Source organism: Triticum dicoccoides, chromosome 3A (genome assembly GCF_002162155.2).
Source record: "Triticum dicoccoides isolate Atlit2015 ecotype Zavitan chromosome 3A, WEW_v2.0, whole genome shotgun sequence".
Taxonomy (NCBI): Eukaryota; Viridiplantae; Streptophyta; class Magnoliopsida; order Poales; family Poaceae; genus Triticum; species Triticum dicoccoides.
The window spans coordinates 356,768,601-356,789,568 of record NC_041384.1 but is presented as its reverse complement, the minus strand read 5'-3'; positions in this window follow the sequence as shown (position 1 = coordinate 356,789,568).

The window sequence follows — 20,968 nt, the reverse complement described above, 5'->3', positions numbered from 1 at the left end:
TGGGCCGTTTTGGAGGGGTGTTGGGCTGCAACACACACGAGGCCTTTACGATTCCCCGGTTAACCGTTGGAGTATCAAACGGACTCCAAATGGCATGAAATTTGACAGGCGGTCTACCGGTGGTGTACCAAGGCGGCTTGGCAAATCTCGGTCCATTCCGAGAATGTTTAACACCCGCACATGAAAAGAGACAAAAGGGAGACGCCGATGCACGTAGGAGTGTCGGATTGTAAAACGGACAACGGGGAAAAAGCTCGGATGCATGAGATGAACACGTATGCAAATGAGATGCACATGATGACATGATATGAAATGCATGACATGGACAAAATGCAAAAGAAGAGAAAACCCAACCACGAAGGGTAGCTCATAACTTAGAGCCGAAATGACAAGAGTCGGAGTACAAATATGGCAAGTTACATCCGGGGTGTTACAAGAAACCCCCAGAACATAACCTAGATCGGGAGTTCCGCCGCTGCAAGCCTCTGTAGCCACCGAAAACCAATCTAGACCCGTTCCGGCACCCTGCCGGAGGGGGGAATCCCTCTCCAGTGGCCATCTTCATCATCCCGGCGCTCTCCATGATGAGGAGGGAGTAGTTCACCCTCGGGGCTGAGGGTATGTACCAGTAGCTATGTGTTTGACTTCTCTCTCTCTTGTGTTCTTGATTCGGCACGATCTGGATGTATCACGAGCTTTGCTATTATAGTTGGATCTTATGATGTTTCTCCCCCTCTACTCTCTTGTGATGAATTGAGTTTTCCCTTTGAAGTTATCTTATCAGATTGAGTCTTTAAGGATTTGAGAACACTTGATGTATGTCTTGCACGTGCTTATTTGTGGTGACAATGGAATATCATGTGATCCACTTGATGTATGTTTTGGTGATCAACTTGCAAGTTCTGTAACCTTGTGAACTTATGCATAGGGGTTGGCACACATTTTCGTCTTGACTCTCCGATAGAAACTTTGGGGCACTCTTTGAAGTTCTTTGTGTTGGTTGAATAGATGAATCTGAGATTGTGTGATGCATATCGTATAATCATACCCACGGATACTTGAGGTGACATTGGAGTATCTAGGTGACATTAGGGTTTTGGTTGATTTGCGTCTTAAGGTGTTATTCTAGTATGAACTCTAGGATAGATTGAACAGAAAGAATAGCTTCGTGTTATTTTACTACGGACTCTTGAATAGATCGATCAGAAAGGATAACTTTGAGGTGGTTTTGTACCCTACAATAATCTCTTCGTTTGTTCTCCGCAATTAGTGACTTTGGAGTAACTCTTTGTTGCATGTTGAGGGATAGTTATATGATCCAATTATGTTATTATTGTTGAGAGAACTTGCACTAGTGAAAGTATGAACCCTAGGCCTTGTTACCTAGCATTGCAATACCGTTTACGCTCACTTTTACCACTTGCTACCTTGCTGTTTTTATATATTCATATTACAAAAACCTATATCTACCATCCATATTGCACTTGTATTACCATCTCTTCACTGAACTAGTGCATCTATACAATTTGCCATTGTATTGGGTGTGTTGGGGACACAAGAGACTCTTTGTTATTTGGTTGCAGGGTTGTTGAGAGAGACCATCTTCGTCCTACAAACCTCTGCACTTGGAGGCCCAACAACGTCTACAAGAAGAAGGTTGTGTAGTAGACATCAAGCTCTTTTCTTGCGCCGTTGCCGGGGAGGTTAGCGCTTGAAGGTATATCTTTAGATCTTGCAATCGAATCTTTTTGTTTCTTGTTTTATCACTAGTTTAGTTTATAAAAGAAAACTACAAAAAAATGGAATTAAGGTTACCTCATATGCTTCATCTTTTTAATACCTTTCATGGAAATAACGATTCCGATAATTGTGCTCAAGTGCTAGAAGAAGAATGCATTCGAATTTTTGGAACTAAATATTTGATTGATGAGCATGATTGCAATGTTGTTAGTATGAATTCCTTGAGTATCCATGGTACTAATGATGATTGCACTAGTCATGATAAAAATGTCTCTCATAAGCATGTCAATTTTTGTGGAGTGCATAGAGCTTGCATGTACACATCAAATAGGGGAGATAGATTTTGCAAGAGGCATAAGTATTTAGAAACTAAATGGTTGCAAGAAAGGCTAGATGCTTGTGCTGAAGATTTAAAATTTCTTTGCCATCCTTGTGAACTTTGCAATGTACATGATCATTTAAATATCCAATGCAAATTGTTTCATGATCGCGTCGTATCCAAAAATTGTGATGACTTGATTTCCCTTGCACATCATAATGAACTTAGTTTGCTTCTGGGTTATGAAGAAATGAAACGTATAACTAAGGATATTCCAGAATTTGCCCTTGATAAAGTTCTTGATTTTGATCTAGAGGAAATTTATATTTATTTTGCGGTGAAATGCATTGAGAATCCTTATATTGCCAATTACACAAAGTCAAGAAAACAATTAGAAGATGAAGAGAATACTAATGAAAGGGAAGAGATTTCCCAATATCCTCCTATTTTTTCTTATGATGAATAAGGTAACTAGGAGGAGCCTTCTATCCAACCAATCTCATTAATAAGGAGCTCCAAAAGGAGGGTTAAACCCACACATGATGTGAAGAAAAAAAGAAAAGATGGAGGAGCAAAGGTGAAAAGGTATCCCTCCCGAATGATGTTGCTCCTATTACTCATTGTGATGATGATAATTGCTATATTATTGGTGATATCCATACTATTAATGATGAGAGTTATTATGCTTATGATATGAAAAGTCCCAAGCTTGGGGATGATGTGTTTGATGAGAATGACATGTTTGAGAATTTATTTGCTGCAATTAATGTTTGTCCCAAGCTTGGGGATGCTATGTTTAATGAACATGATATGTTTAACCTCCCAAGTTTTGATATGCAGATTTATTATGATGATAGCATGCCTCTTATTTATGATGCTTATATTGATGAAAGTGGGTTTGGAAGAGTGTCAACTTTAGGAAGTAATGATTCCACTATCTTGGAAGAGGTTTCAATTGATTATGATGAGAACAAAGTTGCTACTTATGATGATTATTGTGATGCCACTTATGCTATAAACAGTAGTGATGATTATATTTATAAAACTTGTCATGATTATGATTACCCTTTTTCTGAACATTACTCTTTTAATGTGGAAACAATTTATAGTATTCGAGTTTCTTATGATACTCCCACTATTCCGAATGAGAAGAATTTTGCTTATGTAGAGAGTAGTAAATTTTATATGCTTGTAGATCATGAAAAGAATGCTCTATGTGATGGTTATATTGTTGAATTCATTCATGATGCTACTGAAAATTATTATGAGGGAGGAATATATGCTTGTAGGAGTTGCAATAATATCAAGTTTCCTCTCTATGTGCTGAAAATCTTGAAGGTATCCTTGTTTTGCCTTCCTATGCTAGTTGATTATTGTTCCCATAAGTTGCTTGTTCACAAAATCCCTATGCATAGGAAGTGGGTTAGACTTAAATGTGCTAGTCATATTCTTCATGATTCTCTATTTATGTTTCAATTCTTATCTTTTATGTGAGCATCATTGAAATCATCATGCCTAGCTAGGGGCGTTAAACGATGGCGCTTGTCGGGAGGCAACCCAATTTTATTATTGTTCTTTGCTTTTTGCTCCTGTTTAGTAATAAATAATTCATCTAGATTCTGTTTAGATGTGGTTTTATGTTTTTAATTAGTGTTTGTACCAAGTAGAACCTTTGTGAAGACTTGGGGGAAGTCTTTGCGATCTTGCTGTAAAAAACAGAAACTTTTGCGCTCACGAGATTTGCTGCCATTTTTTATTGGAGAGTTCTATTAAGTTGATTCTTTTTGAAGATGATTAATATACAAATTCCTCAAGTCCACAAATTTATTTCAGAATTTTATGAGTTTCATAAGTATATGTTTGATACATATTACTACAGCCTGTTCTGTTTTTGACAGATTCTGTTTTCTATGTGTTGTTTTCTTATTTTGATGAATCTATGAGTAGTATCAGAGGGTATGAACCATAGAGAAGTTGGAATACAGTAGATATTAAACCAATATGAATTTATAATGAGTTCACAACAGTACCTAAGTGGTGATTTATTTTCTTATACTAACGGAGCTTACAAGTTTTCTGTTAAGTTTTGTGTTGTGAAGTTTTCAAGTTTTGGGTAAAGATTCGATGGGCTATGGAATAAGGAGTGGCAAGAGCCTAAGCTAGGGTATTCCCAAGGCACCCCAAGGTAATATTCAAGGACAACCATGAGCCTAAGCTTGGGGATGCCCCGGATGGCATCCCCTCTTTCGTCTTCATTCATCGGTAATTTTACTTGGAGCTATATTTTTATTCACCACATGATATGTGTTTTGCTTGGAGCATCCTTTTATTTTCTTTTGTTTTGCTTGATGTTTGAATAAAATACCAAGATCTGAAATTCTTAAATTTTAGAGAGTCTTCACATAGTTGCATAATTATTCAACTACTCATTGATCTTCACTTATATCTTTCGGAGTAGTTTGTCATTTGCTCTAGTGCTTCACTTATATCCTTTTAGAGCATGCGATAGTTTTATTTTAAAGAAATAGATGAACTCTCATGCTTCACTTATATTATTTTGAGAGTCTTTAGAACAGCATGGTAGTTTGCTTTGGTTATGAAATTAGTCCTAATATGATAGGGATCCAAGAGGGATATAACAAAAACTTTCATATAGAGTGCATTGAATACTATGAGAAGTTTGGTACTTGATGATTGTTTTGAGATATGAAGATGGTGATATTAGAGTCGTGCTAGTTGAGTAATTGTGAATTTGAGAAATACTTGTGTTGAGGTTTGCAAGTCCCGTAGCATGCACGTATGGTAACCGTTGTGTGACAAATTTGAAGCATGAGGTGTTTCTTTGATTGCCTTCCTTATGAGTGGCGGTCAGGGATGAGGGATGGTCTTTTCCTACCAATATATCCCCCTAAGAGCATGCGCGTTATGCTTGGTTTTTGATGACTTGTAGATTTTTGCAATAAGTATGTGAGTTCTTTATGACTAATGTTGAGTCCATGGATTATACGCACTCTCACCCTTCCATCATTGCTAGCCTCTTTGGTACCGTGCATTGCCCTTTCTCACCTCGAGAGTTGGTGCAAACTTCGCCGGTGCATCCAAATCCCATGATATGATATGCTCTATCACACATAAACCTCCTTATATCTTCCTCAAAACAGCCACCATACCTACCTATTATGGCATTTCCATAGCCATTCCGAGATATATTAACATGCAACTTTCCACCGTTCCGTTTATTATGACACGCTTCATCATTGTCATATTGCCATGCATGATCATGTAGTTGACATCGTATTTGTGGCAAAGCCACCATGCATAATTTATCATACATGTCACTCTTGATTCATTACCCATCCCGGTACACCGCCAGAGGCATGCATATAGAGTCATACTTTGTCCTAGTATCGAGTTGTAATCATTGAGTTGTAAATAAATAGAAGTGTGATGATCATCATTAATAGAGCATTGTCCAAAAAAAGGCCAAATAAAAAAGAAAATAAAGAAAATAAAAAGGGACAATGCTACTATCCTTTTTCCACACTTGTTCTTCAAAGTAGCACCATGATCTTTATGATAGAGAGTCCCTTGTTTTGTCACTTTCATATACTAGTGGGAATTTTTCATTATAGGACTTGGCTTGTATATTCCAACAATGGGCTTTCTCAAATGCCCTAGGTCTTCATGAGCAAGCAAGTTGGATGCCCACCTACTTAGTTTCTTTTGTTGAGCTTTCATACATTTATAGCTCTAGTGCATCCGTTGCATGGCAATCCCTACTCCTTGCATTGACATCAATTGATGGGTATCTCCCTAGCCCGTTGATTAGCCGCGTCAATGTGAGACTTTCTCCTTTTTTGTCTTCTCCACACAACCCCCATCATTATATTCTATTCCACCCATAGTGCTATGTCCATGGCTCATGCTCATGTATTGCGTGAAAGTTGAAAAAAGTTTGAGATTACTGAAGTATGAAACAATTGCTTGGCTTGTCATCGGGGTTGTGCATGATGAGAGCATTTTTGTGTGACGAAAATGAAGCATAGCCAAACTATATGATTTTGTAGGGATAAGCTTTCTTTGGCCATGTTATTTTGAGAAAACTTAATTGCTTAGTTAGTATGCTTGAAGTATTATTATTTTTATGTCAATATTAAACTTTTGTCTTGAATCTTTCGGAACTGAACATTCATGCCACAATAAAGAGAATTACATTGATAAATATGTTAGGTAGCATTTCACATCAAAAATTTTGTTTTTATCATTTACCTACTCGAGGACGAGCAGGAATTAAGCTTGGGGATGCTTGATACGTCTCGAACGTATCTATAACTTTTGATTGTTCCATGCTACTATATTATCCATCTAGGATGTTTTATATGCATTTATATGCTATTTTATATGATTTTTGGGACTAATTTATTAACCTAGAGCCCAGTGCCATTTTTTGTTTTTTCGTTGTTTTTGAGTATCGCAAAAAAGGAAAATCAAACGAAGTCCAATTGACCTAAAACTTCACGAAACTTATTTTTGAACCAAAAGAAGGCCATGGAGTAAAAGAGTTGGGCCAGAAGAGTCCCGGGCTGCCCACGAGGGTGGGGGCGCGCCCAACCCCCTGGGCGCGCCTCCCTACCTCGTGGATAGCCCGGAGCCCCCCTGACGTGTTCTCGACGCCAAAACTTCTTATATATACAGAAACCCCCAGAACATAACCTAGACTGGGAGTTCCGCCGTCGCAAGCCTTTGTAGCCACCGAAAACCAATCTAGACCCGTTCCGGCACCCTGTCGGAGGGGGGAATCCCTCTCCGGTGGCCATCTTCATCATCTCGGCGCTCTCCATGACGAGGAGGGAGTAGTTCACCCTCGGGGCTGAGGGTATGTTGTCGGTGTCAAAACCGGCGGATCTCGGGTAGGGGGTCCCGAACTGTGCGTCTAAGGTTGATGGTAACAGGAGACAGGGGACATGATGTTTACCCAGGTTCGGGCCCTCTCTATGGAGGTAATACCCTACTTCATGCTTGATTGATCTTGATGAATATGAGTGTTACAAGAGTTGATCTACCACGAGATCATAATAGCTAAACCCTAGAAGTCTAGCCTGTATGACTACGGTATTGAGTATCCCCTATCCGGACTAAGTCCTCCGGTTTATATAGACACCGGGAGGATCTAGGGTTACATAGAGTCGGTTACATAATATGGAATCTTCATAGTTGTTCGCCAAGCTTGCCTTCCATGCCAAGGAGAGTCCCATCTGGACATGGGTACAGTCTTCGGTCTTCATATCTTCACAGCCCATCAGTCCGGCCCATAGATAACAGGACGGATGCCCAAGGACCCCTTAGTCCAGGACTCTCTCAGTAGCCCCCGAACCAATCTTCAATAGCGAGGTGTTCGGCACACGGATTATCTTGGGTATTGCAAGGCTGGTTCCTCCCTTAAGTAGTGTATTCGTCCGTAGATTCGATGTCTCCCCTCAGCTTCTGCGCGCTTAATGTCCTCGTTTTCCATGTGTCGAGCGAATGCGGACAATCAGGGTATTTTTTGCAAATAACACCACAGCCCTGTAAGGAAGAGTATCTATTTAAAGAGATTGGATCTTAGATCCTTTCGGCACCAAGCGGAGAAAATCCTCAGAGACCGTCAGGCAGGACCATTCCAACATGGCCAACAAACCCAGCTCCTCTTCCCATTCCAACCTAGAGAGAGGCGAGTGGGAAAGGTGCTTTGTGTCCCATAGCCGATTGGCAAAGCTGCAAACGCAGGGATTTCTCCCTCCAGCAGATCTAGTCCCTATTCGAGCAGGGTTCGCCTCCTTCAACGGCAAAACCCAGGCACAGGATTCTCCCAATCCGTTTATGGGAGAATGGGTATGCTTCGTCCCCTATCTGCTGAGGGGGGTGGGGTTTCCAATTCACCCATTCCTCAAGGGCTGCTGGAGTACTACGGCCTCCAGCTGCACAATTTTACCCCCGGCACCATCCTCCACATTGCGGGTTATGTCGCCCTATGCGAACTATTCCTGGGTTGCGAGGCCCATTTTGATTTATGGAGAAGACTATTCTGCCTCGCCCCTCGCAGTCAAGGTGGATCAATCTTTGAAGTGGGAGGAGCCAAAGTGTGGCGCATTGTCGGGACCGAATATCTGTCCGGCACGCCGAAGAAAGCTCCCGAAGAGTGGTCTTCCGAATGGTTCTACATTGACGACGTCGCTCTACCCGACCCCGTCCGCATAGGCCTCCCCGAGTTTTCAAATGCTCCGCTAAAGAAGCGCCACCGATGGCGTCCTCGGAGCCTCGAGGAAGAGGATAGCGCGGAAATCAGCTTGTTACTGGGCAAGATTAAAACGCTTGCCCAGTCCGGATTGTCAATAGTCGAAGTGATGGCAATTTCCATACCGCGGGGGGTCCAGCCACTCCAATACCGAGGACTGCCCATGTGGCATTATAACGGAGAAGACGACGCCTCACGTTATGGCCGAAAAGGCCCGAAGACCCCCGCCGCTCTAGTCAAGATCCTGGTCGAGTTGTATAAAGGGGAGAAGGAGGAGTTCAGCCGTCTCCAACATCGAGACGGACTTTCCATGTACAATCCTCCCAGCTGGGTAAGGTTCGGCTTCACTTAATTTATCTTGTCCTTGGATCATTCATTGACAGCCAGCATCTTATCTGCTCATAATAGGAATGGCGAAAGGCTATCGAGGGGATCCATGACCCTGCCCCTCAGCCGGAGAATCGCAACCGGGATCTTGACCCCGGATATGAAGAAGACCCGGACATATTCGTGGAGCTTGAGGAGGGAACGTTCTATCAGATGAGCTACGACGGTACATATATACCTATTATCGCCGATTACCCCGGCCTCCTTCTAGCTTCACACGTAAGTGATCCGAAGACACCCTATTCAAAATAAATCTCTCCTTCCTTCTTACCCACCGCACTATCATGTGCTCAAAAGGGGAAGGGTTCGGCACGCCGTACCGCTCCAAGGGTACCTCTGAAGAGGGAGTCCCCTACTCCAGGCGAGTCTTCCAAGAGGAAAGCAAACGAAGACACGATCGTACCTTCATCGAAGAGGTATGAATTTGCCAACATGCACCTGAGAAGTCACGTCCAACCATGACCTTCCCGTTTTCCATGTGTCAGGAGAAAGGTGTGTAGGACTATATCCGGAGGTTCGAGCGGCCGTACTTCCCTCAACCAGGATTCAAATCCTGTCGGGAAGACGGGGGCTGATGCAGGGGCGACGCCGGACTGTCCTCCAGCCGAGGACTCGGACGACGTATCTGTCACCAACTCGGAAGTGGAGAGTGCCATGAATCATCGGCATTGTCGGGTCATTTTACAAGACCCTGGCTTTTCAGAAGAGTCGTTTAACGCATTCAGCTCGGCCGATGCATACATCCGAGCTGCTTGAGATGGAATTAACAGGGCCACAAAGCAACATTTGAAAGATGTGCACGTAAATTTGTTTTGTCTGACTATGATAACCATATGCCAGTAGCCCCCGAGACTTAAAGGAGTTGAAACAACCGATTTAAGGATCAATGTACAACCAGGTGCTTACGGAGAAGAACACCCAGCTAGCTCAGGAACTAGAAAAGTGTCAGCCCCAGCTGCTTGCTGACAATGCTGAACTGGAGAAATGCAAGGCATCTCCTGGTAATATTTCCCTCTATCCAAAAATCATAATGATACGCCGATAGTGTGAATCTGGGTACTTATCTTTGTGTTGGGTTGTTAGACCAAGTACGGGAGCAGCTGGATGCCGCTCTAAGCGAAGAACACGAAGCCAAAAAGCTACTAGTAGCGGGCGAGCATGTATTGACAAAAGTCATTCAAGAGAAAAAGGAACTCCAAGATTCGAACGCCAAACTGGGCGAAGAACTGAAAGATGTGCGAGCTCAGCTAGCGGACTCTGTGAAGGAGAACAAGAAGCTGCGAGGCGGCATATTCAATACGTGGCTGCTTTTATCTTATAACAGTTTGGCGGTAACGGTAGCTGATGTAGCTGTAATTGCAGGTGTATTGATGAACCGCCCCGAAGAGGAGGTGTCCGGATCATCAAGTGATCTTCTGCAAGGGTTGTCGTAGTTGCACGAGTAAGCTTGGCAGGCAATGCAGAGTGTAGCCAAGGCCTTATGGTCATCCGACTCCCCTCCAGGAAGCATGGAGAAGCTGGTAGAGCTATTCAAGGGAGCGCGGCGGTGCGTCCGGCTGTGGAAGATATCGGCCAGCCGAGAGGGTGCGCGAGAGGCCTGGGCCATGGTGAAGACGCGATATACCAAGCTAGATCCTAATCACATGGCTTGTGTCGGACCGCTAGGGCCAAATGGGGAATAAATTCCCGTTAGTTTAGTATATGACCAAGTAGAGGTGGCCACAAAATATTCCCAACAGGATTGTAAATTAGACCACCTTTTGGACGGTATAGAGGAGGAAGTGTTTGAGTCGTGAGCGACTATGTACTTTCCTTCTAGCTGGATAATAAAGACAATTGCCATCGCCGACCTTTTCGCTTCAACCTCTTGACCCGAAGGTTCGGAGTGTTTCCGAATACCGTAGCGGTAGAATATACCGGGGTATGCGTGGAAACCAGGCGTAGGGCTCATAATTGCTCAAACAGACAATGTGTATCCGGCTAGTTATGTTATATTACATTATATAAGAAACATCTTCCAGAGAGAATAGTTCCGTTAAGGGTTCCTTTCCCTGGGTGTGCATGCATGTTAATGTGCATGTCCGAACTGTGATTGATAAAATCGTAGAGTAAGTAACATCTGGGGTTCACGATGGAGTGAATGCGGAAACACCTTTAATTCGCCGACCGGATATTCCCTTAAGAACGCTAGCTTTCGGCTTCACCCAGTCTGAGGTACACATCCGGATGACCTGGCAGTAACAATCACAGAGGTGCTCCCTTTATGCCCTAGCCGAACTAACGGGAACATAGGGCATAAGCACAAGAGCCAGGCAACCCAGCTTGGCCAAAACTTAAGTCATATCGATGCATATAGTGGCGAAGAGAAGGTACATATGGAAAAAAAGGAACGCATATGTGCTGAGCTTGATGCTCGAACAATAGTCGCAAGCTTCCGTACGAGAAGCCCCCAGGTATAATGAATGTACATATTTAGAGATGTACGCATCAGGTAGGGATGGTCTAGCCGCACTAAAGCCGTAAGGCTAAAGAGAAAACAAAAAAGGTAAAAGACGAAAAGAGAGAAAAATAAATAATGGTAATAACAGGAGGGAGGAAACAAACACAGAGTTCGGCCTTAAGCATAAAATCGTCATAGTCTGGCTGCATTCCAGGGGTTCAGCTCCAGGTGATTATCTGACGCATCACATAGGCGGTACGGTCGTCCAGTGAGAACTTTGTCAATGATGAAGGGACCCTCCCACTTGGGCTTGAGTTTGTCCTTTTTCTTCTCCGACAAGCGTAGAACGAGTTCACCAACGTTATACGTCTTGGCCCGCACTTCTCTGCTTTGATACCTGCGAGCCTACTGTTGATAAAATGTGGAACGAGCTTTGGCAACATCGCGCTCCTCCTCCAAGGCATCTAAGCTGTCTTGCCGATCAAGCTCGGCTTCTCTCTCTTCGTACATACGCACTCGAGGTGAGTCATGAATAATATCGCAGGGTAACACTGCTTCCGCACCGTACACCATGAAGAAGGGTGTATATCCAGTAGAGCGGTTGGGCGTGGTCCGCAGCCCCCAGAGTAAGGAGTCAAGTTCCTCCACCCAGTGCTTGTCTGATTCCTTCAAAGACCGCACTAGTCTGGGTTTGATGCCGCTCATGATAAGACCATTAGCCCGTTCGACTTGACCATTTGTTTGCGGGTGATAGACAGAGGCGTAATCGAGCTTAATGCCTAGATTATCGTGTTGGGGAACGTAGCAGAAATTCAAAATTTTCTACGCATCACCAAGATCAATCTATGGAGTAATCTAGCAATGAGGGGAAGGAGAGTGCATCTACATACCCTTGTAGATCGCTAAGCGGAAGCGTTCAAGAGAACCGGGTTGAAGGAGTCGTACTCGTCGTGATCCAAATCACCGGAGATCCTAGTGCCGAACGGACGGCACCTCCGTGTTCAACACACGTACAGCCTGGTGACGTCTCCTACGCCTTGATACAGCAAGGGAAGAAGGAGAGGTTGGGGAAGACTCCATCCAGCAGTAGCACGACGGCGTGGTGGTGGTGGAGGAGCGTGGTACTCCAGCAGGGCTTCGCCAAGCACCGCAAGAGACGAGGAGGGAGAGGGGTAGGGCTGCGCCAAGAAGGAGATTGAATCGTGTCTCTGGCAGCCCAAAACCTCAACTATATATAGGGGGAGGGGAGGGGCTGCGCCCCCACCTAGGTTTCCACCCCTAGGGGTGGCGGCCAGCCCTAGATCCCATCTAGGGGGGGCGGCCAAGGGGGGAGAGAGGGGGGCGCACCACTAGGTGGGCCTTAGGCCCATCTGAGCCTAGGGTTTGCCCCCTTCCACTCTCCCTTGTGCCTTGGGCCTTGGTGGGGGGCGCACCAGCCCACCTGGGGCTGGTCCCCTCCCACACTTGGCCCATGCAGCCCTCCGGGGCTGGTTGCCCCACTTGGTGGACCACCGGGACCCTCGGGTGGTCCCGGTACATTACCGATAAAACCCGAAACTTTTCTGACGACCAAAACAGGACTTCCCATATATAAATCTTTACCTCCGGACCATTCCGGAACTCCTCGTGACATCCGGGATCTCATCCGGGACTCCGAACAACATTCGGTAACCACATATATCTATTCCCTATAACCCTAGCGTCATTGAACCTTAAGTGTGTAGACCCTACGGGTTCGGGAACCATGCAGACATGACCGAGATAACTCTCCGGTCAATAACCAACAGCGGGATCTGGATACCCATGTTGGCTCCCACATGTTCCACGATGATCTCATCGGATGAACCACGATGTCGAGGGTTCGATCAATCCCGTATACAATTCCCTTTGTCTAGCGGTATTGTACTTGCCCTAGATTCGATCGTTGGTATCCCGATACCTTGTTCAATCTCGTTACCGGCAAGTCTCTTTACTCGTTCCGTAACACATCATCCAGTGATCAACTCCTTGATCACATTGTGCACATTATGATGATGTCCTATCGAGTGGGCCCAGAGATACCTCCCCGTCACACGGAGTGACAAATCCCAGTCTCGATTCGTGCCAACCCAACAGACACTTTCGGAGATACCCGTAGTGCACCTTTATAGCCACCCAGTTACGTTGTGATGTTTGGCACACCCAAAGTATTCCTACGGTATCTGGGAGTTGCACAATCTCATGGTCTAAGGAAATGATACTTGACATTAGAAAAGCTTTAGCATGCGAACTACACGATCTTGTGCTATGCTTAGGATTGAGTCTTGTCCATCACATCATTCTTCTAATGATGTGATCCCGTTATCAATGACATCCAATGTCCATGGTCAGGAAACCGTAACCATCTATTGATCAACGAGCTAGTCAACTAGAGGCTTACTAGGGACATGGTGTTGCCTATGTATCCACACATGTATCTGAGTTTCCTATCAATACAATTCTAGCATGGATAATAAACGATTATCATGAACAAGGAAATATAATAATAACTAATTTATTATTACCTCTAGGGCATATTTCCAACAGTCTCCCACTTGCACTAGAGTCAATAATCCAATTCACATCGATATGTGATTAACACTCAAGGTCACATCCCCATGTGACTAACACCCAAAGAGTTCTGGGTTTGATCATGTTATGCTTGTGAGAGAGGTTATAGTCAACGGGTCTGAACCTTTCAGATCCGTGTGTGCTTTACAAATCTCTATGTCATCTCCTAGATGCAGCTACCATGTTCTATTTGGAGCTATTCCAAATAACTGTTCTACTATACGAATCCAGTTTACTACTCAGAATAATCTGGATTAGTGTCAAAGTTTGCATCGGCGTAACCCTTTACGACGAACTCTTTTACCACCTCCATAATCGAGAAAATTCCTTAGTCCACTAGTTACTAAGGATAACTTTGACCGCTGTCCTGTGATCCATTCTTGGATCACTCTTGTACCCCTTGACTGACTCATGGTAAGGCACACTTCAGGTGCGGTACACAGCATAGCATACTGTAGAGCCTACGTCTAAAGCATAGGGTACGACCTTCGTCCTTTCTCTCTATTCTGCCGCGGTCAGGTTTCGAGTCTTACTCAATGTTCACACCTTATAACACAGCCAAGAACTCCTTCTTTGCCGATCCATTTTGAACTCCTTCAAAATCTTGTCAAGGTATGTATTCATTTGAAAGTACTATTAAGCATTTTGATCTATCCGTATAGATCTTAATGCTCAATACTCAAGTAGCCTAATCCAAGTTTTCAATTGAAAAACACTTTTCAAATAACTCTGCATGCTTTCCAGAAATTCTACATCATTTTCGATCAACAATATGTTAACAACATATACTCATCGGAAATTCTATAGTGCTCCCACTCACTTCTTTGGAAATACAAGTTTCTCATAAACTTTGTATAAACCCAAAATCTTTGATAATCATCAAAGCGTATATTCCAACTCCGAGATGCTTACTCCAGTCCTTAGAAGGATTGCTAGAGCTTTGCATACTTGTTAGCATCTTTCAGGATTGTTAAAACCTTCTAGTTGTATCACATACAACCTTTCCTCAAAAAAATCGTGAGGAAACAATGTTTTTGACATCCTATCTGCAAGATTTCATAAATAATGCAGTGACTGCTAATATAATTCCAACGGACTCTTAGCATCGCTACGAGTGAGAAAGTCTCACCGTAGTCAACTCCTTGAACTTGTCGGGAAACATCTTAACGACAAGTTGAGCTTTCTTAATGGTGACATTTACTGTCATTGTCCGTCTTCCTTTTAAAATCCATCTGTACTCAACAGCCTTACGACCATCGAGCCGTTCTGCCAAAGTCTACACTTTGTTTTCATACATGGATCCTCTCTCGGATTTTATGGCCTCAAGCCATTTATCGGAATCCGGGCCCACCATCGCTTCTCCATAGCTCGTAGGTTCATTGTTGTCTAGCAACATGACTTCCAAGACAGGATTACGTACCACTCTGAAGTAGTACGCATCCTTGTCATCCCACGAGGTTTGGTAGTGACTTGATCTGAAGTTTCATGATCACTATCATAAGCTTCCACTTAAATTGGTGTAGGTGCCACAGGAACAACTCCCTGTGCCCTGCCACACACTAGTTGAAGAGACGGTTCAATAACCTCATCAAGTCTCCATCATCCTCCCACTCAATTCTTTCGAGAGAAACTTTTCCTCGAGGAAGGACCCAATTCTAGAAACAATCCCTTATTGCTTTCGGATCTGAGACAGGAGGTATACCCAACTATTTTGGGTGTCCTATGAAGATGCATTTATCCGCTTTGGGTTCAAGCTTATCAGCCTAAAACTTTTTCACATAAGCGTCGCAGCCCCAAACTTTTAAGAAATGACAGCTTAGGTTTCTCTAAACCATAGTTCATACGGTGTCATCTCATCGGAATTACGTGGTGCCCTATTTAAAGTGAATGTGGTTGTCTCTAATGCCTAACCCATAAACTATCATGGTAATTCGATAAGAGACATCATGGTATGCATCATATCCAATAGGGTGCAGTTATGATGTTCGGACACACCATCACACTATGGTGTTCTAGGCTGTATTAGTTGTGAAACAATTTCCACAATGTCTTAATTCTGTGCCAAACTCGTAATTCAGATATTCATCTCTATGATCATATCATAGATCTTTTATCCTCTTGTCACGACGATCTTTCAACTTCACCCTGAAATTACTTGAACCTTTCAATAATTCAGACTCGTGATTCATCAAGTAAATATACTCAACATCTACTCAAATCATCTGTGAAGTAAGAACATGACGATATCCACTACACGCCTCAGCACTCATTGGACTGCACACATCAAAATGTATTACTTCCAACAAGTTGCTTTCTAGTTCCATTTTACTGAAAATGAGGCTTTCAGTCATCTTGCCCATGTGGTATGATTTGCATGTCTCAAGTGATTCAAAATCAAGTGAGTCCAAACGGTCCATTTGCATGGAGTTTCTTCATGCATATACACCAATAGACATGCTTCGCATGTCTCAAACTTTTCAAAACGAGTGAGCCCAAAGATCCATCAACATGGAGCTTCTTCATGCGTTTTATACCGATATGACTTACGTGGCAGTGCCACAAGTAGGTGGTACTATCATTACTATCTTATATCTTTTGGCATGAACATGTGTATCACTACGATCGAGATTCAATAAACCATTCATTTTAGGTGCAAGACCATTGAATGTATTATTCAAATAAACAGAGTAACCATTATTCTCCTTAAATGAATAACCGTATTGCGATAGACATAATCCAATCATGTCTATGCTCAACGCAAACACCAATCTCGATGGTAGAGGGAGCGTGCGATGCTTGATCACATCAAGCTTGGAAAAACTTCCAACACATATTGCCAGCTCACCTTTAGCTAGTCTCCGTTTACTCCGCAACCTTTTATTTCGAGTTTACTAACATTTAGCAACCGAACCAGTATCTAATACCATGGTGCTACTAGGAGTACTAGTAAAGTACACATTAACACAATGTATATCCAATATACTTCTATCGGCCTTGCCAGCCTTCTCATCTACCAAGTATCTAGGGTAATTCTGCTCCAGTGGCTGTTCCCCTTATTACAGAAGCACTTAGTCTCAGGTTTGGGTTCAACCTTGGGTTTCTTCACTAGAGCAGCAGCTGATTTGCCGTTTCATGAAGTATCCCTTTTTGCCCTTGCCCTTCTTGAAACTAGTGGTTTCACCAACCATCAACAATTGATGCTCCTTCTTGATTTCTACTTTTGTGGTGTCAAACATCGCGAATATCTCAAGGATCATCATATATGTCCCTGATATATTATAGTTCATCATGAAGCTCTAGCAGCTTGGTGGTAATGACTTTGGAGAAACATCACTATCTCATATGGAAGATCAAGTCCCACTCGATTCAAATGATTGTTGTACTCAGACAATCTGAGCACAAGCTCAACAATTGAGCTTTTCTCCCTTAGTTTGCAGGCTAAGAAAATCGTCGGAGGTCTTATACCTCTTGATGTGGGCACGAGCCTGAAATCCCAATTTCAGTCCTTGGAACATCTCATATGTTCTGTGATGTTTCAAAAACGTCTTTGGTGCCTCAATTCTAAACCATTTAGCATTACGCACTGAACTATCATGTAGTCATCAAAACGTGTATGTCAGATGTTCGCAACATCCACAGACGACGTTCGAGGTTCAGCACACTGAGCGGTGCATTAAGGACATAAGCCTTCTACTTTCTGCATAATTGCTACTATCAACTTTCAACTAATTTTTCTCTAGGAACATATCTAAACAGTAGAACTGAAGCGCGAGCTACGACATAATTTGCGAAGACCTTTCGACTATGTTCAGGATAATTAAGTTCATCTTATGAACTCCCACTCAGATAGACATCCCTCTAGTCATCTAAGTGATACATGATCCGAATCAACTAGGACGTGTCCGATCATCACGTGAGACGGGCTAGTCATCATCGGTGAACATCTCATGTTGATCGCATCTTCTATACGACTCATGTTCGACCTTTCAGTCCTCCGTGTTCCGAGGCCATGTCTGTACATGCTAGGCCCGTGAAGTTAACCTAAGTGTTTCGCGTGTGTTCCCAGGCCATGTCTGTACATGCTAGGCTCGTCAACACCCATTGTATTCGAACGTAAGAATCTATCACACCCGATCATCACGTGGTGCTTCGAAACGACGAACTTTCGCAACGGTGCACAGTTAGGGAGAACACTTCTCTTGAAATTTTAGTGAGGGATCATCTTATTTAAGCTACCGTCGTTCTAAGCAAATAAGATGTATAAACATGATAAACATCACATGCAATCAAATAGTGACATGATATGGCCAATATCATATTGCTCCTTTTGATCTCCATCTTCGGGGCTCCATGATCATCATCGTCACCGGCATGACACCATGATCTCCATCATTGTGTCTCCATGAAGTTGTCTCGCCAACTTATTACTTCTACTACTATGGCTACCGTTTAGCAATAAAGTAAAGTAATTACATGGCGTTGTTCAATGACACGCAGGTCATACAATAAATAAAGACAACTCCTATGGCTCCTGCCGGTTGTCATACTCATCGACATGCAAGTCGTGATTCCTATTACAAGAACATGATCAATCTCATACATCACATATCATTCATCACATTCTTCTTGGCCATATCACATCACATAGCATACCCTGCAAAAACAAGTTAGACGTCCTCTAATTGTTGTTTGCATGTTTTACGTGGCTGCTATGGGTTTCTAGCAAGAACGTTTCTTACGTACGCAAAAACCACAACGTGATATGCCAATTGCTATTTACCCTTCATAAGGACCCTTTTCATCGAATCCGATCCGACTAAAGTGGGAGAGATAGACACCCACTAGCCACCTTATGCAACTAGTGCATGTCAGTCGGTGGAACCAGTCTCACGTAAGAGTACGTGTAAGGTCGGTCCGGGCCGCTTCATCCCACAATGCCGCCGAATCAAGATTGGACTAGTAACGGTAAGCATATTGAACAAAATCAACGCCCACAACTACTTTGTGTTCTACTCGTGCATAGAAACTGCGCATAGACCTAGCTCATGATGCCACTGTTGGGGAACGTAGCAGAAATTCAAAATTTTCTACGCATCACCAAGATCAATCTATGGAGTAATCTAGCAATGAGGGGAAGGAGAGTGCATCTACATACCCTTGTAGATCGCTAAGCGGAAGTGTTCAAGAGAACCGGGTTGAAGGAGTCGTACTCGTCGTGATCCAAATCACCGGAGATCCTAGTGCCGAACGGACGGCACCTCCGTGTTCAACACACGTACAGCCCGGTGACGTCTCCTACGCCTTGATCCAGCAAGGGGAGAAGGAGAGGTTGGGGAAGACTCCATCCAGCAGCAGCACGACGGCGTGGTGGTGGTGGAGGAGCATGGTACTCCAGCAGGGCTTCAACAAGCACCGCAAGAGACGAGGAGGGAGAGGGGTAGGGCTGCGCCAAGAAGGAGATTGAATCGTGTCTCTGGCAGCCCAAAACCTCAAGTATATATAGGGGGAGCTGCGCCCCCACCTAGGTTTCCACCCCTAGGGGTGGAAGCCAGCCCTAGATCCCATCTAGGGGGGCAAGGGGGAGAGAGGGGGGCACACCACTAGGTGGGCCTTAGGCCCATCTGAGCCTAGGGTTTGCCCCCTTCCACTCTCCCTTGCGCCTTGGGCCTTGGTGGGGGGGGCGCACCAGCCCACCTGGGGCTGGTCCCCTCCCACACTTGGCCCATGCAGCCCTCCGGGGCTGGTTGCCCCACTTGGTGGACCACCGGGACCCTCCCGGTGGTCGCCGTACATTACCGATAAAACCCGAAACTTTTCCGGCGACCAAAACAGGACTTCCCATATATAAATCTTTACCTCCGGACCATTCCAAAACTCCTCGTGATGTCCGGGATCTCATCCGGGACTCCGAACAACATTCAGTAACCATGTATATTTATTCCCTATAACCCTAGCGTCATCGAACCTTAAGTGTGTAGACCCTACGGGTTCGGGAACCATGCAGACATGACCGAGATAACTCTCCGGTCAATAACCAACAGCGGGATATGGATACCCATGTTGGCTCCCACATGTTCCACGATGATCTCATCGGATGAACCACGATGTCAAGGATTCGATCAATCCCGTATACAATTCCCTTTGTCTAGCGGTATTGTACTTGCCCTAGATTCGATCGTCGGTATCCCGATACCTTGTTCAATCTCGTTACCGGCAAGTCTCTTTACTCGTTCCGTAACACATCATCCCGTGATCAACTCCTTGATCACATTGTGCACATTATGATGATGTCCTACCGAGTGGGCCCAGAGATACCTCTCCGTCACACGGAGTGACAAATCCCAGTCTCGATTCGTGCCAACCCAACAGACACTTTCGGAGATACCCGTAGTGCACCTTTATAGCCACCCAGTTACGTTGTGACATTTGGCACACCCAAAGTATTCCTACGGTATCCGGGAGTTGCACAATCTCATGGTCTAAGGAAATGATACTTGACATTAGAAAAGCTTTAGCATGCGAACTACACGATCTTGTGCTATGCTTAGGATTGGGTCTTGTCCATCACATCATTCTTCTAATGATGTGATCCCGTTATCAATGACATCCAATGTCCATGGTCAGGAAACCGTAACCATCTATTGATCAACGAGCTAGTCAACTAGAGGCTTACTAGGGACATGGTGTTGTCTATGTATCCACACATGTATCTGAGTTTCCTATCAATACAATTCTAGCATGGATAATAAACGATTATCATGAACAAGGAAATATAATAATAACTAATTTATTATTGCCTCTAGGGCATATTTCCAACATAGCGCACCAGGTTTTCACCTCATCGGTTGTAAAATTGGAGCCATTATCGGTGATTATACTGTGCGGGACACCGTAATGGTGTACCACGCCGGATATGAAATCTATTACTGGCCCCTCTTCGGCCGTTTTAAGTGGTTTGGCCTCTATCCACTTAGTGAATTTATCCACCATGACCAACAGATACTTTCTCTTATGGCTTCCTCCTTTAAGGGTCCAACCATATTGTAACGCCCGGATAATTAAGCTACAGTGAATCTCCGCTAATGATGCCACATCACCTCGGTTACTGTTGATAAACCCGCGTAGTTCGAAACCCAGTTCAAAATTCAAATTTAAAATAAAGGCAAACAATAAAAAATTTCAAATATTAAAACTAAATGTTCGGGTGGATTCAAATAAA